This window comes from Callithrix jacchus, chromosome 7 (genome assembly GCF_049354715.1).
Source record: "Callithrix jacchus isolate 240 chromosome 7, calJac240_pri, whole genome shotgun sequence".
NCBI lineage: Eukaryota > Metazoa > Chordata > Mammalia > Primates > Cebidae > Callithrix > Callithrix jacchus.
The window spans coordinates 7,946,122-7,962,253 of record NC_133508.1 but is presented as its reverse complement, the minus strand read 5'-3'; the positions used below and the strand labels follow the sequence as shown (position 1 = coordinate 7,962,253).

General features: G+C 48.5%; 1 protein-coding gene across 2 annotated transcripts in view; it reads right to left on the bottom strand.

Annotated features, from left to right (window-relative positions):
* Nucleotides 1-3,728: 3,728 nt before the first annotated feature.
* The window catches only part of ANKRD16 (ankyrin repeat domain 16), a 49,072-nt gene continuing 36,668 nt past the window's right edge, over nucleotides 3,729-16,132 (bottom strand). The window contains exon 8 of one of the 2 annotated variants that reach the window (XM_054258439.2): nucleotides 3,729-5,022. The gene's annotated coding sequence lies outside the window, so the exon portion shown is untranslated. The remainder of the gene's footprint in view (nucleotides 5,023-16,132) is intronic. The other variant, XM_078329366.1, reaches the window with a different exon arrangement.

Here is a 16,132-nt window from a genome sequence, read left to right as displayed (position 1 = left end):
GTCTTGACTAAAAAAAAATAAAAAATAAAAAAATTAGCTGAGCATGGTGGCCCGCGCCTGTATCCCAGCTACTCAGGAAGCTGAGGCAGAGAATCCCTTGAACCAAGGAGGCGGAGGTTGCAGTGAGCCGAGATGGCGCCGCTGCCCTCCAGCCTGAGTGAGTGAGACTCTGTCTCAAAAAAAAAAAAAACAACAAAACAAAACACATACAAAAATAATACACAGATTCCCCTCATCCCCTCCCAGTCCCCTCCAAACATAATAAAAATACACATACTTTTTAAAGTCAAATAATCTTAAGACTATACAGTGAGAAGTAGGATGTGTTCCTTCTACCCAGACCTCCCCAATGTTAATAGTTTCTTGTGTCTTTCCAGAAATATTCTACATAGCCTCCCTCGGCCAGCACAGTGGAGACCAGGACTCCAAGGTGATGTCAGCCACATCAGTGAGGAGAAGACACTCACAGATGTCAAACCAGGGGAGCTGCCAAGCTGGGTCTTTTCTCCTCCTCCTCCTCCCCCTTTTTCTTCTTCTGCCTCCTCCTCTTCCTCTTCTTCTTTCTCCTCCTCCCCCTTCTTCCTTTTTGCTCTTCCCCCCTTCTCTCTTCTTTCTCCTCCTCATTTTTCTTCCTTTTATTATTCTTCCTTCTCTTCCTCTTCCCCTTGTCCTCCCCCTCCTCTTCCCCCTCCTCCACCTCGCCTTCCCCCCTCCTCCTTCCCCTCCTCTTCTCCCCTCCTCCTTCTCTCTCCTTTTCCTCCTCCTTCTTCTCCTTCTCCTCCTTTCCTCCTCATCTTTTCCTCTTCCTCCTTCTCCTCCTTCTTCCTCTGCCTCTCTTTCTTCCCCCCCCCTTTTTTTTTTGAGACAGGGTCTCACTCTGTTGTCCAGGCTGAAGTATAGTGGTGTAATCATGACTCACTACAGCCTCTATCTCCTAGGCTCAAGTGATCCTCCTGCCTTAGCCTCCTGAGTAGCTTGGACTACAGGTGTATACCATCATGCTTGGCTGATTTTTTTTTTATTTTTATTTTAGAGATGAGATCTCACCATGTTGTCCAGGCTAGTCTCAAAATCCTGGCCCAAAGTGCTGGGATTATGGGATTATAGGCATGAGCCAACACACCTAGCCTCTCATTCTCTTTATTTTTGCAAGTTTATGTTATTTATTTTATCTTTTTAGACAGGGTCTCACCCTGTTATCCAGGCTGGAGTGTGCAGTGGCACAATCTTGGCTCACTTCAACCTCTGCCTCCTGGGCTCAGGTGATCCTCTCACCTCAGCCTCCCAAGTAGCTGGACCTACAGGCACGTGCCACCATGCTCGGCTAATTTTCTTTTTTCTTTTGTAGAGCTGGGGTTTCACCATGTTGCCCGGGCTGGTCTTTAACTCCTGGACTCACACAATCCACCTGCCTTGGCCTCCCAAAGTGCTGGGATTATAGGTGTGAGCCACTGCGCCCAGCTGAACTCATTCTTTTTAACAGTTGCATAGCATTCTACAGTTAAACACCTTTTTGTTGTTATAGTATGTATTCAAAACGTTATTCATCTATAAAGTGGAAAACGGGCCAGACGTGGTGGCTCACGCCTATGATCCCAGCACTTTGGGAAGCTGAGGTGGGTGGATCACCTGGGTCAGGAGTTTGAGACCAGCCTCGCCAACATGGTAAATCTCCATCTCTACTAAAAATACAAAAATTAGCCAGGCATGGTGGCAGGCGCTGTAGTCAGTGGTGTGGGCATCTAGTCAGCTAAGGAGACTGAGATGGGAGGATTTCTTGAGCCCTAGTCCCAGCTACTCAGGAGGCTGAGACAGGAGAATCACTTGAACCCAGAAGACGGTGGTTGCAGTGAGCCGAGATTGCATCACTGCACTCCAGCTTGGGCGACAGAATAAGACTCCACCTAGGTGCTGGGGGGGGGCAAAAAAAAAAAAAAGACTCCATCTCAAAGAAAAAAAGTGGAAAACAATTTGGGGACGCTCAGTGTAACTAACATCCAAATAAAATAGCAACCCACATCTTTTTGTCAAAGATTGCATTTACAGCAAGAGTGGGCTTTTCCCCCACCCAGCATGTACTGGGTTGAGTGGTGGCCCCAAAGCCTTATGTCCTAACCCAGGGAATCTTGAATGTGACCTTATATGCAGAAGAGTTTTTGCAGGTGTAATTAGTTTAAGGACCTGAAGATGAAATCACGCTAGATGTAGGGTGGGTCCTAAATCCAATGACAAGTGTCCTTCCAAGAAGAAAGCAGAGAGGGCCAGGTGCAGTGGCTCATGCCTGTAATCCCAGCACTTCAGGAGGCTGAGGTGGGCAGATCACCCAGGGTTGGGACCAGCCTGACCAACATGGAGAAACTCCGTCTCTAAAAAAAAATTAAAAATATATAAAATATAAAAAAAGAAAAGAAAAAAGCAGAGAGATTTGACACAGACAGGGACATGAAGCAGGAACAGCTGCAGACACACAGCCACCAGGGAGAACACACTGCTGTCTGAGGCTGCAGGAACCACTGGCAGGTGTGGGCAGGTACCAGAGCCGGCATTTCCCAGCTACTGCCTCCTGAATTTCTGGAAGAAGACGAAGATACTCCAAGTCATAGGAAGGGGAAGACATTAAGGAAAAAAATTCTTTGTTCCAGTCTCCTGACCCCTTAGGTAAAATGATTAACATATTTAATTGAAGGGTGACCTCTGCCACTTAGAACCACGTCCTTTTTAACCTCCTTCACGTCAAAGTGAGAAGCTCTTTGCAGTCAGAGGCGCCTCTATCTCCCTTTCCAAGTGGTCTGGTTTCTCCCCTCCTCTCAGAACACTTCTTTTCTTTTTCTCATACATAGATAGATAGATAGATGATAGATAGATAGATAGGCTGGGTGTGGTGGCTCATCCTGTAATCCCCAGAACTTTGGGAGGCCAAGGCGGTGGTTCCTGAGGTCAGGAGTTCATGACCACCCTGGTCAAGATAGTGAAACCCTGTCTCTACTAAAAATACAAAAATCAGCCAGGCGTGGTGGCAGATGCCTGTAATCCCAGCTACTTGGGAGGCTGAGGCAGAGAATTGCTTGAACCCTGGAGGTGGAGGTTGCAGTGAGCCTAGATCCTTCCACTGCACTCCAGTCTGGGCGACAGTGTGAGACTCTGTCTCAAAAAAAAAAAGCAAATTAAACAAAAACCTACAACCTCAGAGAATAGCTCCCGATGCCCAGCTCCTTTTCATGGTACCCCCCCCCCGCCGCCCCAGTCCCATGAGGTGAGGATCGTGTCAGCTCACGCTTCACCAGGTGGGGATTTAAGACTCCTAGCTCCCCCACCCCTGCCGCCCTGTAGGACAAGGCGCTGCCACCCATGCTTGTTCCTTGAGAACCAGTCAGACCAGGACAGGCCCCTGACCACACCCAGCAAACTGCAGTCTTGGCCAAAGGTGCTGGGAGTCCATGAGGTGCTGGCACGGAGGTGCTGGGAGGGTATGGAAAAGCTGCAGGGGGTGGGGGGCAAGGCAGGGAGGGCAGGGACCTCAAGCTCCCGGGCTGCAGACAGCAAGCCTTGCGGGAGCGCTCAGCCACAGTGATTTCTTCAGTGCTTTGTCGCCACATTTTTGTGCTGATGGCGTCAGATGAAAGAGAAAAGGAATCTCAAAAGGAGACACCCGCAGCCACGGATCTGTCTGTCTGGATCATCCTTTCACTTAGAATGTGAGGGACAGGCTGGAGAGCTGAAACCTTTCCTTGGGCGTTGACATTTTAATAGGGATCACTTGGTTAAATCAAAGAAATTAAACTCTAAGGAAAGAATTTCAGACGTCAGCCGGGACTACACTTTCCATGTAATCCAGAGGGCAGAGGGGACCTGCTTTTACCCAGGGGCAGCCTCCAAGAGAGGCTCTGAGAATCAGGTTTTGTCACCTGCAGAGAGAGGGGCTGGGGTCTGAGCTCTGAGGTCACTTACATCTGAGGATATTTATAGCCAAGCCAGGTCCCAGCCCTTAGCAAGCTTGTGTGGGCTTGAAGGACTCTCATGAAAAGCAGGGACCATGTTCAGGTGGCCAGCGAGGGCAACCCTAGAAGATTCCCAGAAAAGGGAAATAATTTAGGAATCAAAGCAAAATTAATGGGAGACTGACCACTTTTTCAGGAGGGATTTGGGAGAAAGATGGATATTCCAGGTAGCTGGTAAGTTTTCATGGGATAAAAGGAGAGGAGGAAACAAACCACCTGCATGTCCATTCACTGGGAATCCATCAGTTGCTCAGTGTGACCTTCCTTATGGGCAGATGGGACAGCAGAGACTTCAACTTCAGTAGAGTAAGCAATTTGCTATGGTCAGTCAGTGAATGGAAAAGTCATTCAACTAACATTGTGTGACTACAACATGCCAGGGACTGAGCTCAGGACAGAGCAGAGTGGTGAACACGGCGGATGCAGGCCCTGCCGTCACAGGATCCACAGTCTAACATGACAGCCAGACCTGGCGCACGCAACTGGAACTGACACGTGTTACAGGAGCTCACGATGGAAGTGCTGGGTGGGTCCACGCTCAGGGTTCCCATATACTCGTGCGCTCTCCACGCTGCTCTGATGGGGTGGGCTTCATGATCATCCGTGTTCTTCAGATGAACAAATTGGATTCTTGACAGGTTAAGTGCCTTGCCCAAGGTTACACCACCAATAAATGGCCAGGCTGAGATTCAAACAAAGCTCGGTGTAACATCCGAATATGAGCTCTTTAATCTTTTTGTTGAAAGTTACAGAAATTGGCCAGGCTCCGTGGCTCAGGCCTGTAATCCCAGCTGAGGCAGGCGGATCACCTGAGGTTGGGAGTTCGAGGCCAGCCAGACCAACATGGAGAAACCCCATCTCTACTAAAAATACAAAATTAGCTGGGTATGGTGGCACATCCCTGTAATCCCAGATATTTTGGAGGCTGAGGCAGGAGAATCACTTGAACCCAGGAAGCAGAGGTTGCTGTGAGCTGAGATTGCACCATTGCACTCCAGCCTGGGCAACATGAGTGAAACTCCATCTTGAAAAAAAAAAAAATTGAAGAAAATTATTACAGAAATCTAACTCAAACCTCAAACCTGCTGGACATGGTGGCTCGTGCCTATAATCCCAGCACTTTGCAAGGCTGAAGCTGGCAGATTGGCTGAGCTCAGGAGTTTGAGACCAGCCTAAGCAACATGGTAAAACCCTGTCTCTACAGAAAATACAAAAATTAGCTGCATGCGGTGACACGTGCCTATGGCCCCAGCTACTTAGGAGGTTGAGATGGGAGGATCGCTTAAGCCCAGGAGGTGGAGGCTGCAGTGAGCTGTGATCACGCCACTGTACTCCATTCTGGGCAACAGAGTGAGACCCTGTCTCCAAAAAAAAAAAGGATATCTAACTCAACTCAATGCATCTTTTTTTAAATTTTTTTATAAGACGGGGTTTCACCATGTTGGTCAGGCTGGTCTTAAACTCCCAACCTCAGGTGATCCGCCCGCCTTGGCCTCCAAAGTGCTTGGATTACAGGTGTGAGCCACCACGCCCAGCCCAACTCAAATGCATCTTAAATAAGGAAGAGAATGACGTTGAAGTTGAATGTTGGGGATCTCAGAGTTGCAAAGTCTACATGTAGGGTTCAGACACAGTTATGTGAATCCAGAGGCTGAGATGATGCTGCTGGGGCCCTGTCTTCTGCAGATGTTGAGCAGGCTCTCTCAAGGGGCAGGCTTCATGGCCACCCCAGCTCAGGACCATACCAGCCACCCCACTCAAAAGAGCTTTTCTTTTTTTTTTTTTTTCTAAGAATGAGTCTTGTTCTGTCTCCGAGGCTGGAGCGAATATGACTCACTGCAGCCTCCAGGCTCACTCAGTCTAGGCTCAAATGATCCTCCTGCCTCAGCCTCCTGGGTATCTGGTGCCAAAAGTATGCACCACCATATGTGGCTATTTTTAAAATTTTTTTGTAGAGACGGAGTCTCACCATGTTGCCCAACTTGGTCATGAACTCCTGGGTTTACCCAATCTTCCCACCTCAGCCTCTTGAGTAGCTGGGATTACAGGCATACACCCCCATGCCCAGCTAATTTTTTAAATATTTTGTAGAGAGAGAGTTGTAGTATGTACGCAGTCTGGTCTGGAAGTCCTGGGCTCCAGCAATCCTCCTGCCTCAGCCTCCCAAAGTGCTGGGATTACAGGTGTGAGCCACTGTGCCCAGCCACTAGAAGGTTTTTTTTTGGAGATGGAGTCTTGCTCTATCACCCAGGCTGGAGTGCAGTGGCACAATCTCGGCTCACTGCAACCTCTGCCTCAGCCTCCTGAGTAGCTGGGATTATAGGCACCCACCAACACACCTGGCTTTTTTTTGTGTATTTCTAGTAGAGACAGGGTTTCACCATCTCGGCCTTGAATTCCTGACCTCATGATCCACCCACCTCAGCCTCCCAAAGTGCTGGGATTACAGGTGTGAGCCACCACGCCTGGCCTGTTTGTTTTTGTTTTTGTTTTGAGACTGATTTTTGCTCTCGTTGCCAGGCTGGAGTGCAATGGCACAATCTCGGCTCACTGCAACCTCTGCCTCCCATATTCAAGAGATTCTCCTGCTGGAATTACAGGCATGCATCACCAGGCCTGGCTAATTTTTTGCATTTTTAGTAGAGACAGGGTTTCACCATGTTGGCCAGGCTGGTCTCGAACTCCTGACCTCAGGTGATCCACCCACCTTGTCCTCTCAAAGTGCTGGAATTATAGGCTTAAGCCACTGAGTCTGGCCTGTTCGATTTTTTTAATGAAGGCCCAGGCCCTGCTCTTAAGGAGCTCCCTGGCTAGTGGAGGAGGGAAGCATTTAAAAAATCAGAATGTGGTAAGAAAAACCGAAGCCTATTTACTCATCCATGTATAAAGAGCTCTTACAGGCCAGGCACAGTGGCTCATGCTGTAATCCCAGCACTTTGGGGGGCAAAGGTGGGCAGATCACTTGAGGTCAGGAGTTCAAGACCAACCTGGCTGACATGGGGAAGCCCCATCTCTACTAAAAACACAAAAAAATTAGCCGGACATGGTGGTAGGCAACTGTAGTCCCAGCTATTCAGAAATCTGAGGCAGAAGAATCGCTTGAACCTGGGAGATGGAGGTTGCAGTGAGCCAAGATCACACCACTACACTCCAGCAGTGAGACTCCCTCTTAAAAAATAAAACAAAATAAAAACAAAACAAAACGAAAACTCTTACAACTAAACAACAAAAAAAACAAACAATCCAACTAAAAAATGGGCAAAGAATGGACATTTCTCAAAGAAGATATACAGTGGCCAATAAGCACGGGAAAAGACACTCAGCCTGGGTGCAGTGGCTTTCACCTGTAATCCCAGCACTTTGGGAGGACAGGGTGGGCAGACGGCTAGAGCCCAGGAGTTTGAGACTAGCCTGGGCAACAGGACGAAACCCTGTTTCTACAAAAAGCTAGCCAGGCATGGTGGCACATGCCTGTAGTCCCAACTGCTTTCTGGGCTGAGGTGGGAGGATCACTGGAGCCCAGGAGGTCAAGGCTGCAGTGAACTGTGATCACGCTGCTGCACTCCAGCTTGGGCGACAGAGCGAGACCCTGTCTCAAAAAACAAACAAACAAACAAAAAACAATCACTCTATGATCCAGCAGTCCTACTCCTAAAGAATGAAAAGCAGGGAATCAAACAGATACTGTGCACCAACTTCAACAGTAACCAAAAGGAAAACAAGCCAGATGTGCATCAGTGGATGAGCAAAGAAACAAAGTGTCCATCCAAACAATGAAATAGAATTCAGCTATAAAAGGGGATCCACCACGGAAGCATGCTACATCCTGGATGAACCTTTGCGATATTCAAATAAGTGACAGAAACCAGATACAAAAGGTCACATCTTGTGAAATTCCATTGATATGAAATGTACAAATAATTAAATCCACAGAGACAGAAAGCAACTTGCTGGGAGTTATAGGGACCTTTGTTTGAATTCCAACTCTGCCATTTATTGGTGGTCTAACCTTGGGCAAGGCATTTAACCTCTCAAGGCCCTGGTTTGTTCATCTGGAAAATGGGGACGACTGTGAAGCCCACCTCAGCAGAGCATCGTATGAGAACTCTGAGCTTGGACCCACTCAGCACTTTTTTTTTTTTTTTTTTTTTTTTAGATGGAGTCTTACTTTGTTGCCCAGGCTAGAGTGCAGTGGAGAAATTTTGGCTCACTGCAACCTCCGCCTCCTGGGTTCAAGTGATTCTCCTGCCTCCACCTCCCAAGTAGCTGGGATTACAGGCACGAACCACCATGCCCAGCTAATTTTTGTATTTTTAGTAGAGACCAGGTTTCACCATCTTGGCCAGGCTGGTCTTGAACCCCTGACCCGCCTCAGCTTCCCTAAGTGCTGGGATTACAGGCATGAGCCTCTGTGCCTGGCCCCTGCCCAGCACTTCTGTCACAGGCTCCTGTCACATGTACCATTTCCAGTTGTTTGAGCAGTATCTGACTGTCACATTAGACTGGACCCCCCGATGGCAGGGACTGCAACTGCCTTGTTCACCACTCTGCTTCTGTCCTGAGCACAGTCCCTGGCACACTGTCGTCACACAAAGCTGGGAGGAGAGAGTGGAGAGTGACTGCATATAGATATGGCCTTGTATTTGGGGTGTTGAGAATGTTTTGGAGCTGGATAGTGGTGGTGCCTGCAGAACACTGAATGCTTTAAATGCTACTGAATTGTTTATCTATCTATCTATCTGTCTATCTATCTATCTATCTATTTATTTATTTGAGACTGAGTCTTGCTCTGTCACCCAGGCTAGAGTGCAGTGGTATGATCTTGGCTCACTGCAACCTCCACTTCCTGGGTTCAAGCAATTTTCCTGCCTCAACCTCCCAAGTAGTTGGGATTATAGGCACCCACCAGCACGCCCAGCTAATTTTTGTATTTTTAGTAGAGACGGGGTTTCACCATCTTGGCCAGGCTGGTCTGGAACTCCTGACCTCGTGATCTACCCACCTCGGCCTCCCAAAGTGCTAGGATTACAGGCATGAGCCACCATGCCCAGCCTTTTTTTTAAAGACAGGGTCTCTCTCTGGCACCCAGGCTGGAGTGCAGTGGGGCAATCACAGCTCACTGCAGCCTCAAACTCCCAGGCTCAAGCGATCCTCCCATCTCCTGAGCAGCTGGGAACACAGGCACACACACCACCATGCCTGGCTAACTTTTTTTTCTTTTTTTTGTACAGAGATGGGTTCTCACTATGTTGCTCAGTCTGTCTCGAACTCCTGGGCTCAAGCAATCCTCCCATCTCAGCATCCCAAAGTTCCGGGATTACAGATGTGAGCCACTACATCGGCCTGAATTTTTCGCTTTAAATGGTACAATTTATGGTACTTGAATTTCACCTCAATAAAAAACAAGGCATCTGAAGTTGTCTGCAGGCTGCACCCAGCATGTGGAAATGCAGGCTGGAGGAGGGGTGTCTCACCCCTCGGGGAGTCAGGAACGCCATCCGGATAACTCGGACTCCCCTGGGGACGTTCGTCTGAGCTGCCCCAGCGAGTGCAGCTGTGTGCAGGGCCCGCAGTTCCTGTTTCCTTTGAGCCTTCAGCCCAGAGAAGCGTGTGCTTCTCCCCACGGAGGTGGGTCTTCGTTTCAGGGTCAGACCTGAAAGCCTCGGTCGTGTTTGCTGGAGTCCTTGTCAGCATCTTTGCCACTTTGATTCGGAGCCTGGGATAAAGGGTGATTATCAAAGGACTGCATGTTTCCGGCATGGGCACGATGGGCCCGGGCAGCATCCCTGGAGGCAGCAAGCTCACTAGACAGGAACAAAGGTGCCACTGTGTGTGGCTAAAGCAGCTAGAAAGTCAGTGCTTCTCCGCTGCCCTGTGAGGCAGGAAGAGGTTGTATTTCCATCTCTCAGAGCGCCTCGTGTCCTGTCTGGGGGTCTGCAGGCGCTAGGGTCCACCTAGGTCTTGCTGCAGAAAGTGGGGAGGCCGGCGGCTCTGGGCCCTCATTTAGATTTTTTGAGGATTCGCGCTTCTGTGCCTTGTCCAAAGCTCTCCTGAAAACCCCTTGCAGAGTCAGATGCAGCCTAGTGGAGGTGCTGTTCCCACGGTTCACATCATGTGGCCTCTGGAAGGCCTCACCGCTGCAGGTGGCTGAAGCCTAGTGGAGGTGACTAGCACAGCAGAGCTTCAGCCCTGCCCTGGTGGGAAGTCGTCAGGCTGGTGACCTGGGCCATGTCCTCACCCTCACACCCTCTCATTGCCCCTTTGTTTCTGGCATTTCCTTTCTCAGTGGGAGGCCCCCTCACTGGTGCCCCAAATAAATAGCAGACCCTGTCCCCCCAATCACACCCCTTCACTAACACTATGTCACCCGTTCTGTGCGTCAGTGTCCTGTGCTGTCTGAGTCTCATGACACAGATTCAAACTACTATTTGGGGATTCTCTTTTGGCCAAGCACTGGCTAGGTATTTAACATGTGTGCGTTCTTTCCGCCCTTGTAGTTACCGAATACGGCAGCTATTAAAAATCCATCGTACCGATACGGGCACTGACTCAGAGACTGGGATTGGTCAAAACAAACAGCTGGTAGTGGTGGGGCCGGATTCAAACGTCTGAGTTACTGTTTTTTAAACTGTAAATTCTAAAAGCAACAGGCCAGGCGCAGTGGCTCACGGCCTGTAATCCCAGCATTTTGGGAGGCTGAGGTGGGTGGATCACCTGAGGTCAGGAGTTTAACACCTGCATGGTGAAACTCTCATCTCTATTAAAAATACAGAAAAATTAGCTGGGCGTGGTGGTGGGTACCTGTAATCCCAGCTACTCAAGAGGCTGAGGCAGAGAATTGCTTGAACCTGGGAGGTGGAGGTTGCAGTGAGCTGAGATCGTACCACTAACTCCAGCCTGGGCAACAAGAGCAAAACTCGGTCTCAAAAAAGAAAAACCCTAAAAAAACAAAACTAAATCAACTGTTAAGTTCAATCAGCAGGCTGTATAAATAAACCAGTTACCGGAGGCACTATCCCTCCCAAATGCCTTAGCAGAGTGAAAATAAGAGCTTTCTGTGGCGGCTGTGGTGATTTGTAGAGAGATAGGAAGGATTCGGATAGACTTTTAATGGTGGGCGGGGTCTTCCCACAGCCCCCAAATCAGCTGATGTGACGCCTGGTCTACATGCACCAGAAGCTGCTATTGGACAGCTTTACTTAGCAAATGGCTTATTCATGGCATTTACCTTTTGAGTGAATATAAATGTGACTCCAAGAGCACAAATTCCTTGAGGGCATTTCCTCCACTGTCTCCTTCATGTATACAGCACAGAAAAGTAAGCGTAGGACGCCCCTGAGCTATGGCGTGAGCTGCAACACTCTTCTCCAGCTCAGGCTTTTGTCTTCTACATTAGTCTGTTCTCTGTTGCTATAAAGAAATCCCTGAGGCCCGGCGCGGTGGCTCACGCCTGTAATCCCAGCACTTTGGGAGGCCCAGGTGGGTGGATCACCAGGTCAAGAGACTGAGACCATCCTGGTCAACATTGTGAAATCCCACCTCTACTAAAAATACAAAAATGAGCTGGACGTGGTGGCAGGCGCCTGTAGTCGCAGCTACTCGGGAGGCTGAGGCAGGAGAATTGCTTGAATCCAGGAAGTGGAGGTTGCAGTGAGCTGAGATTGCACCACTACACTCCAGCCTGGTGCCTGGAGACAGAGCGAGAATCTGTCTCAAAAAAAATAAAAAGTACCTGAGACTACTTTATTTATTTATTTAATCAAGCGATTCTCCTGCCTCAGCCTCCCAAGTAGCTGGGATTACAGGTACCCACCACTACTGTGCCCAGCTAATTTTTTGTATTTTTTTTTTTAATTTTCTTCTTATTTTTTTTAACAGACAGGGTCTCGCTATGTTGCCCAGGCTGGAATGCAGTGTCTATTCACAGGCACGATCCCACTACTGATCAGCACGGGAGTTTTGACCTGCTCTGTTTCCGACCTGGGCCGGTTCACCCCTCCTTAGGCAACCTGGTGGTCCCCCGCTCCCGGGAGGTCACCATATTGATGCCAAACTTAGTGCAGATACCCGATCAGCATAGCGCACTAGAGCCCAGGACTCCTGGGCTCAAGTGATCCTCCCACCTCAGCCTCCCGAGCAGGCACGCGCCACTGTGCCCGGCAATTTTTTGTATTTTTAGTAGAGATGGGGTTTCACCATGTTGGCAAGGCTGGTCTCAAACTACTGACCTCATGATTCACCAGCCTTGGCCTCCCAAAGTGCTGGGATTACAGGCATGAGCCACGGCGCCCGGCCTGAGACTGCATAATTTATAAGAAACAAGGTTCACTTGGCTCTTGGTTCTGCAAGCTGTACAGGTAGCATAGCACTGGCCACAACTTCTGCGGAGGCTTCGGGAAGCTTCCAATCATGTTGGAAGGTGCAGGGGAGCAGGCAACTGACGTGGCGGGAGAGGGAGCGGTGGCGGAGGGCACATTTTTAAACAACCAGATCTCATGACAACTCACTCACTACTGTGAGGGATCCACCCACATGACCCAAACACCTCCCAGCAGGCCCAACCTCCAACATTGGGGATTACTATTCAACATGAGGTTTGGTGGACACAGACCCAAACTATTTCATCTTGTGTGAAGCCCGACCAGATCCCCCATCCCTAACACAAATTGCTCCTTCTTTAGCATTTAGCTCCTCCATTAGATGTGAGACCCTTGAGCTCAGGCACTGTATTTTAGCTATCTTTTTCAGTGCTTTCTTTGTGTGTGTGTGAGAAAAACATTAAGGAATGAAGACAGGAAGGAAGGAAAAGCTTCCAGAAGGCTTACAATTCAATAGTTAAAAAGATAATGTGGCCAGGCACGGTGACTCACACCTATAATCCCCGCACTTTGGGAAATTGAGGTGGGCAGATCACTTCAGGTCAGGAGTTTGAGACCACCCTGGCCAATATGGTGAAACCCTGTCTCTACTAAAAATACAAAAATTAGCCAGGATGTTGGCAAGCACCTGTAGTCCCAGCCTACTTGGGAGGCTGAGGCAAAAGAATTGCTTTACTCCGGGAGGTGGAAGTTGCAGTGAGCCAACGTAGTGCCACTGTACTCCAGCCTGGGTCACAGAGCAAGACTCTGTCTCAAAAGCAGACAAACAAAAAATGCAATTAAAAAATAGGCAAAGGATCTGAATAGACATTTTTCCAATTGAGATATATAAATGGCCAATGAGGTCATGCAAAGATGCTCAGCCGGGCACAGTGGCTCACTCCTGTAATCCCAGCACTTTGGGAGGCCAAGGTGGGTGGATCACCTGAGGTCAGGAATTTGAGACCAGCCTGGCCAACATGGTGAAACCTCCTTTCTACTAAAAATACAAAAGAATTAGCCGAGTGTGGTGGCGTGTGCCTGTAATCCCAACTACTCAGGAGGGTGAGGCAGGAGAACTGACTGAACCCAGGAAGCGGAGGTTGCAGTGAGCCAAGATGGCACCACTGCATTCCAGCCTAGGAGACAGAGTGAGACCCTGTCTCAGACAAAACGAAACGACACAAAAAACTGTAAATCACTTATTTTAGCTATCTTTTTTGGGGTAGTTTGTTTATTTATTTATTTAATTTTTTGAGACTGAGTCTCCCTCTGTCACCCAGGCTGGAGTGCAGTGGTGCAATCTCGGCTCACAGCAATCTCCGCCTTCCAGGTTCAAGCGATTCTCCTGCCTCAGCCTCCCTAGTAGCTGGGATTACAGGCGCCCACCACTATGGCTGGCTGATTTTTGTATTTTTAGTAGAGACGGGGTTTGGCCAGGCTGGTCTTCGACTCCTAACCTTGTGATCCATCCACCTTGGCCTCCCAAAGTACTGGGATTACAGGAGTAAGCTACCGCGCCTAGCCACACATATTAAATTTTAAATCAGAACTGTATTTAGCTTTTTTTTTTTAGCTTTGAAGAAGTTATCTATCTTTCACCATGGAAAGAGAAGCTGTATTATCAAAATAGCTCCTCCCCGCTATCTGCTAAGTGAAAATGTGAGATCTTCCCAGCTGACCACTTTCATCTGCATAAGTAATAATTTCCTTCTCTCCTTCTCTCTTCTCTGTGTAGGGGACACAGAAGCTATATCTACCTATCTATCTATCTAGCTAGCTAGCTAGCTAGCTATCGTTTAGCTGTGTTTGGTAGTCAGAAAGGCTAGTTAACTTCAGAGGAGATAAAATGAGAAGCTCTCATATAATAATAATAAAAAAAGAATAGTCAAATGTGAGTCTTGATTGTCCTAGGAAACCCCCGTTTTCAGGCCGGTGGTTTCTAATCTTCTCATCTTCCACGAAGCTCAGCCCAAAGGAACCACATCACTCAGGACCTTTGCTCCTCCCTCTTTGGAGACAGAAGCAGACCAAGAGACTATGATTTCACTTCTTCTTGAGGGACCGCCTTTTACAATATTTGCTCTAAATACACACTTTAAATCATAAACCTCAAGCCAGGCACCAGTGGCTCATGCCTGAAATCACCACACTTTGGAAAGCTGAGGTGGGAGGATTGCTTGAGCTCAGGAGTTCAAGACCAGCCTGGGCAACTTAGGGAGACCCTGTCTCTACTAAAAATAAAAAAAGTTAGCCAGGTACAGTGGCATGTGCCTGTAGTCCCAGCTACTAAACAGGCTGAAGCAGGAGGATTGCTTGAGCCCCAGAGGTCTCAAGCAGGGAGCTGTATAATTGCACCACTGAACTCCAGCCTGGCCAACAAAGTGAGACACTGTGCCCCCCACCCCCCACAAAAAATCATAAGCCTGGTCTAATTTTTTTTTTTTTTTTGAAACAGAGTCTTGCTCTGTCACCAGGCTGGAGTGCAGTGGTGCAAATCTTGGCTCACTGCAATGTCCACCTCCTGGGTTCGAGCGATTCTTCTGCTTCAGCCTCATGAATAGCTGGGACTATAGGCATGCGCCACCACACCCAGCTAATTTTTGTATCTTTAGTAGAAAGGGGTTTCCACCATGTTGGCCAGGATGGTCTCTATCTCTTGACCTCATGATCTGCCCGCCTCAGCCTCCCAAAGTGCTGGGATTACAGGTGTGAGCCACTGCGCCTGGCCAGCCTACTCTAATTTTGATCAAAGGTATTTTTGAGCCTTACTACAGGAATAGGTGTTTCACTGATAACATACCATTGAAGATCTTTCCTTGCCAACCTGCGCAGGAGGACAATCTGTGTAGTCATTTGCCCTGTGACAACATGGGCAGCCTGGTGGAAATTCCTGAGCTACAGAATGGCATTTTGCTACGTGCTGAAAATAACCTGTACAGAAGAAGAGCTGGTTCCAGACGTTTGTGGGTGAAACATGTTGAAGGACATCTCCCAAAGCCTGCAAAATGATTTGCCTATGAAGTGGACCCCTTCATCTTTGGGTGAAAAGAGGAAATTACTATTTACCTCTAAGGTCTGAAAGGAGTTTTTAAGCTTGTCTCATTTTGGATGCTGGTAGATGGGAAAGGCCCACAAAATAAATCAGCCAGGGTTGTTGTAATAGGTCACAAAGCTGGGGCATCTGATAGATGAATGATCAGCAGTCAGTTGCTTCTCTCTCCCTGACCCTACTCTTGTCACTTGGGAAAATGTGGTAAAGATAAGTGAAACCAGGCAGTGCAGAGCTGGCCTTGGGAGCTCTGCTCTACAGTCCCATGAGTTCAGGGTCTGCTGTGGGGTCACTGCCAGGTCAGCCTCCTAAGTTTTTTTTTTTTTTTTTTTGAGATAGAGTCTTGCTCTGTCACCAAGGCTGGAGTGCACTGGTGCATTCTCAGCTCACTGCAACCTCCGCCTCCCAGGTTCAAGCTATTGTCCCATCTCAGCCTCCCAAGTAGCTGGGACTACAGTTGTGCACCACCATACCTGGATAATTTTTGTATTATTAATAGAGATAGGGTTTTGCCATATTGTCCAGGCTGGTCTTGAACTCCTTAGCTCAGGCAATCCACCCACCTCGGCCTCCCAAAGTGCTGGGATTACAGGTGTGAGCCACCTTGCTCAGCCTAATTTTTTTCTTTTTTTTTTGAAACAGAGTCGCCGGGCACGGTGGCTCACGCCTGTAATCCCAGCACTTTGGGAGGCTGAGGCGGGTGAATCATGAGGTCAAGAGATCGA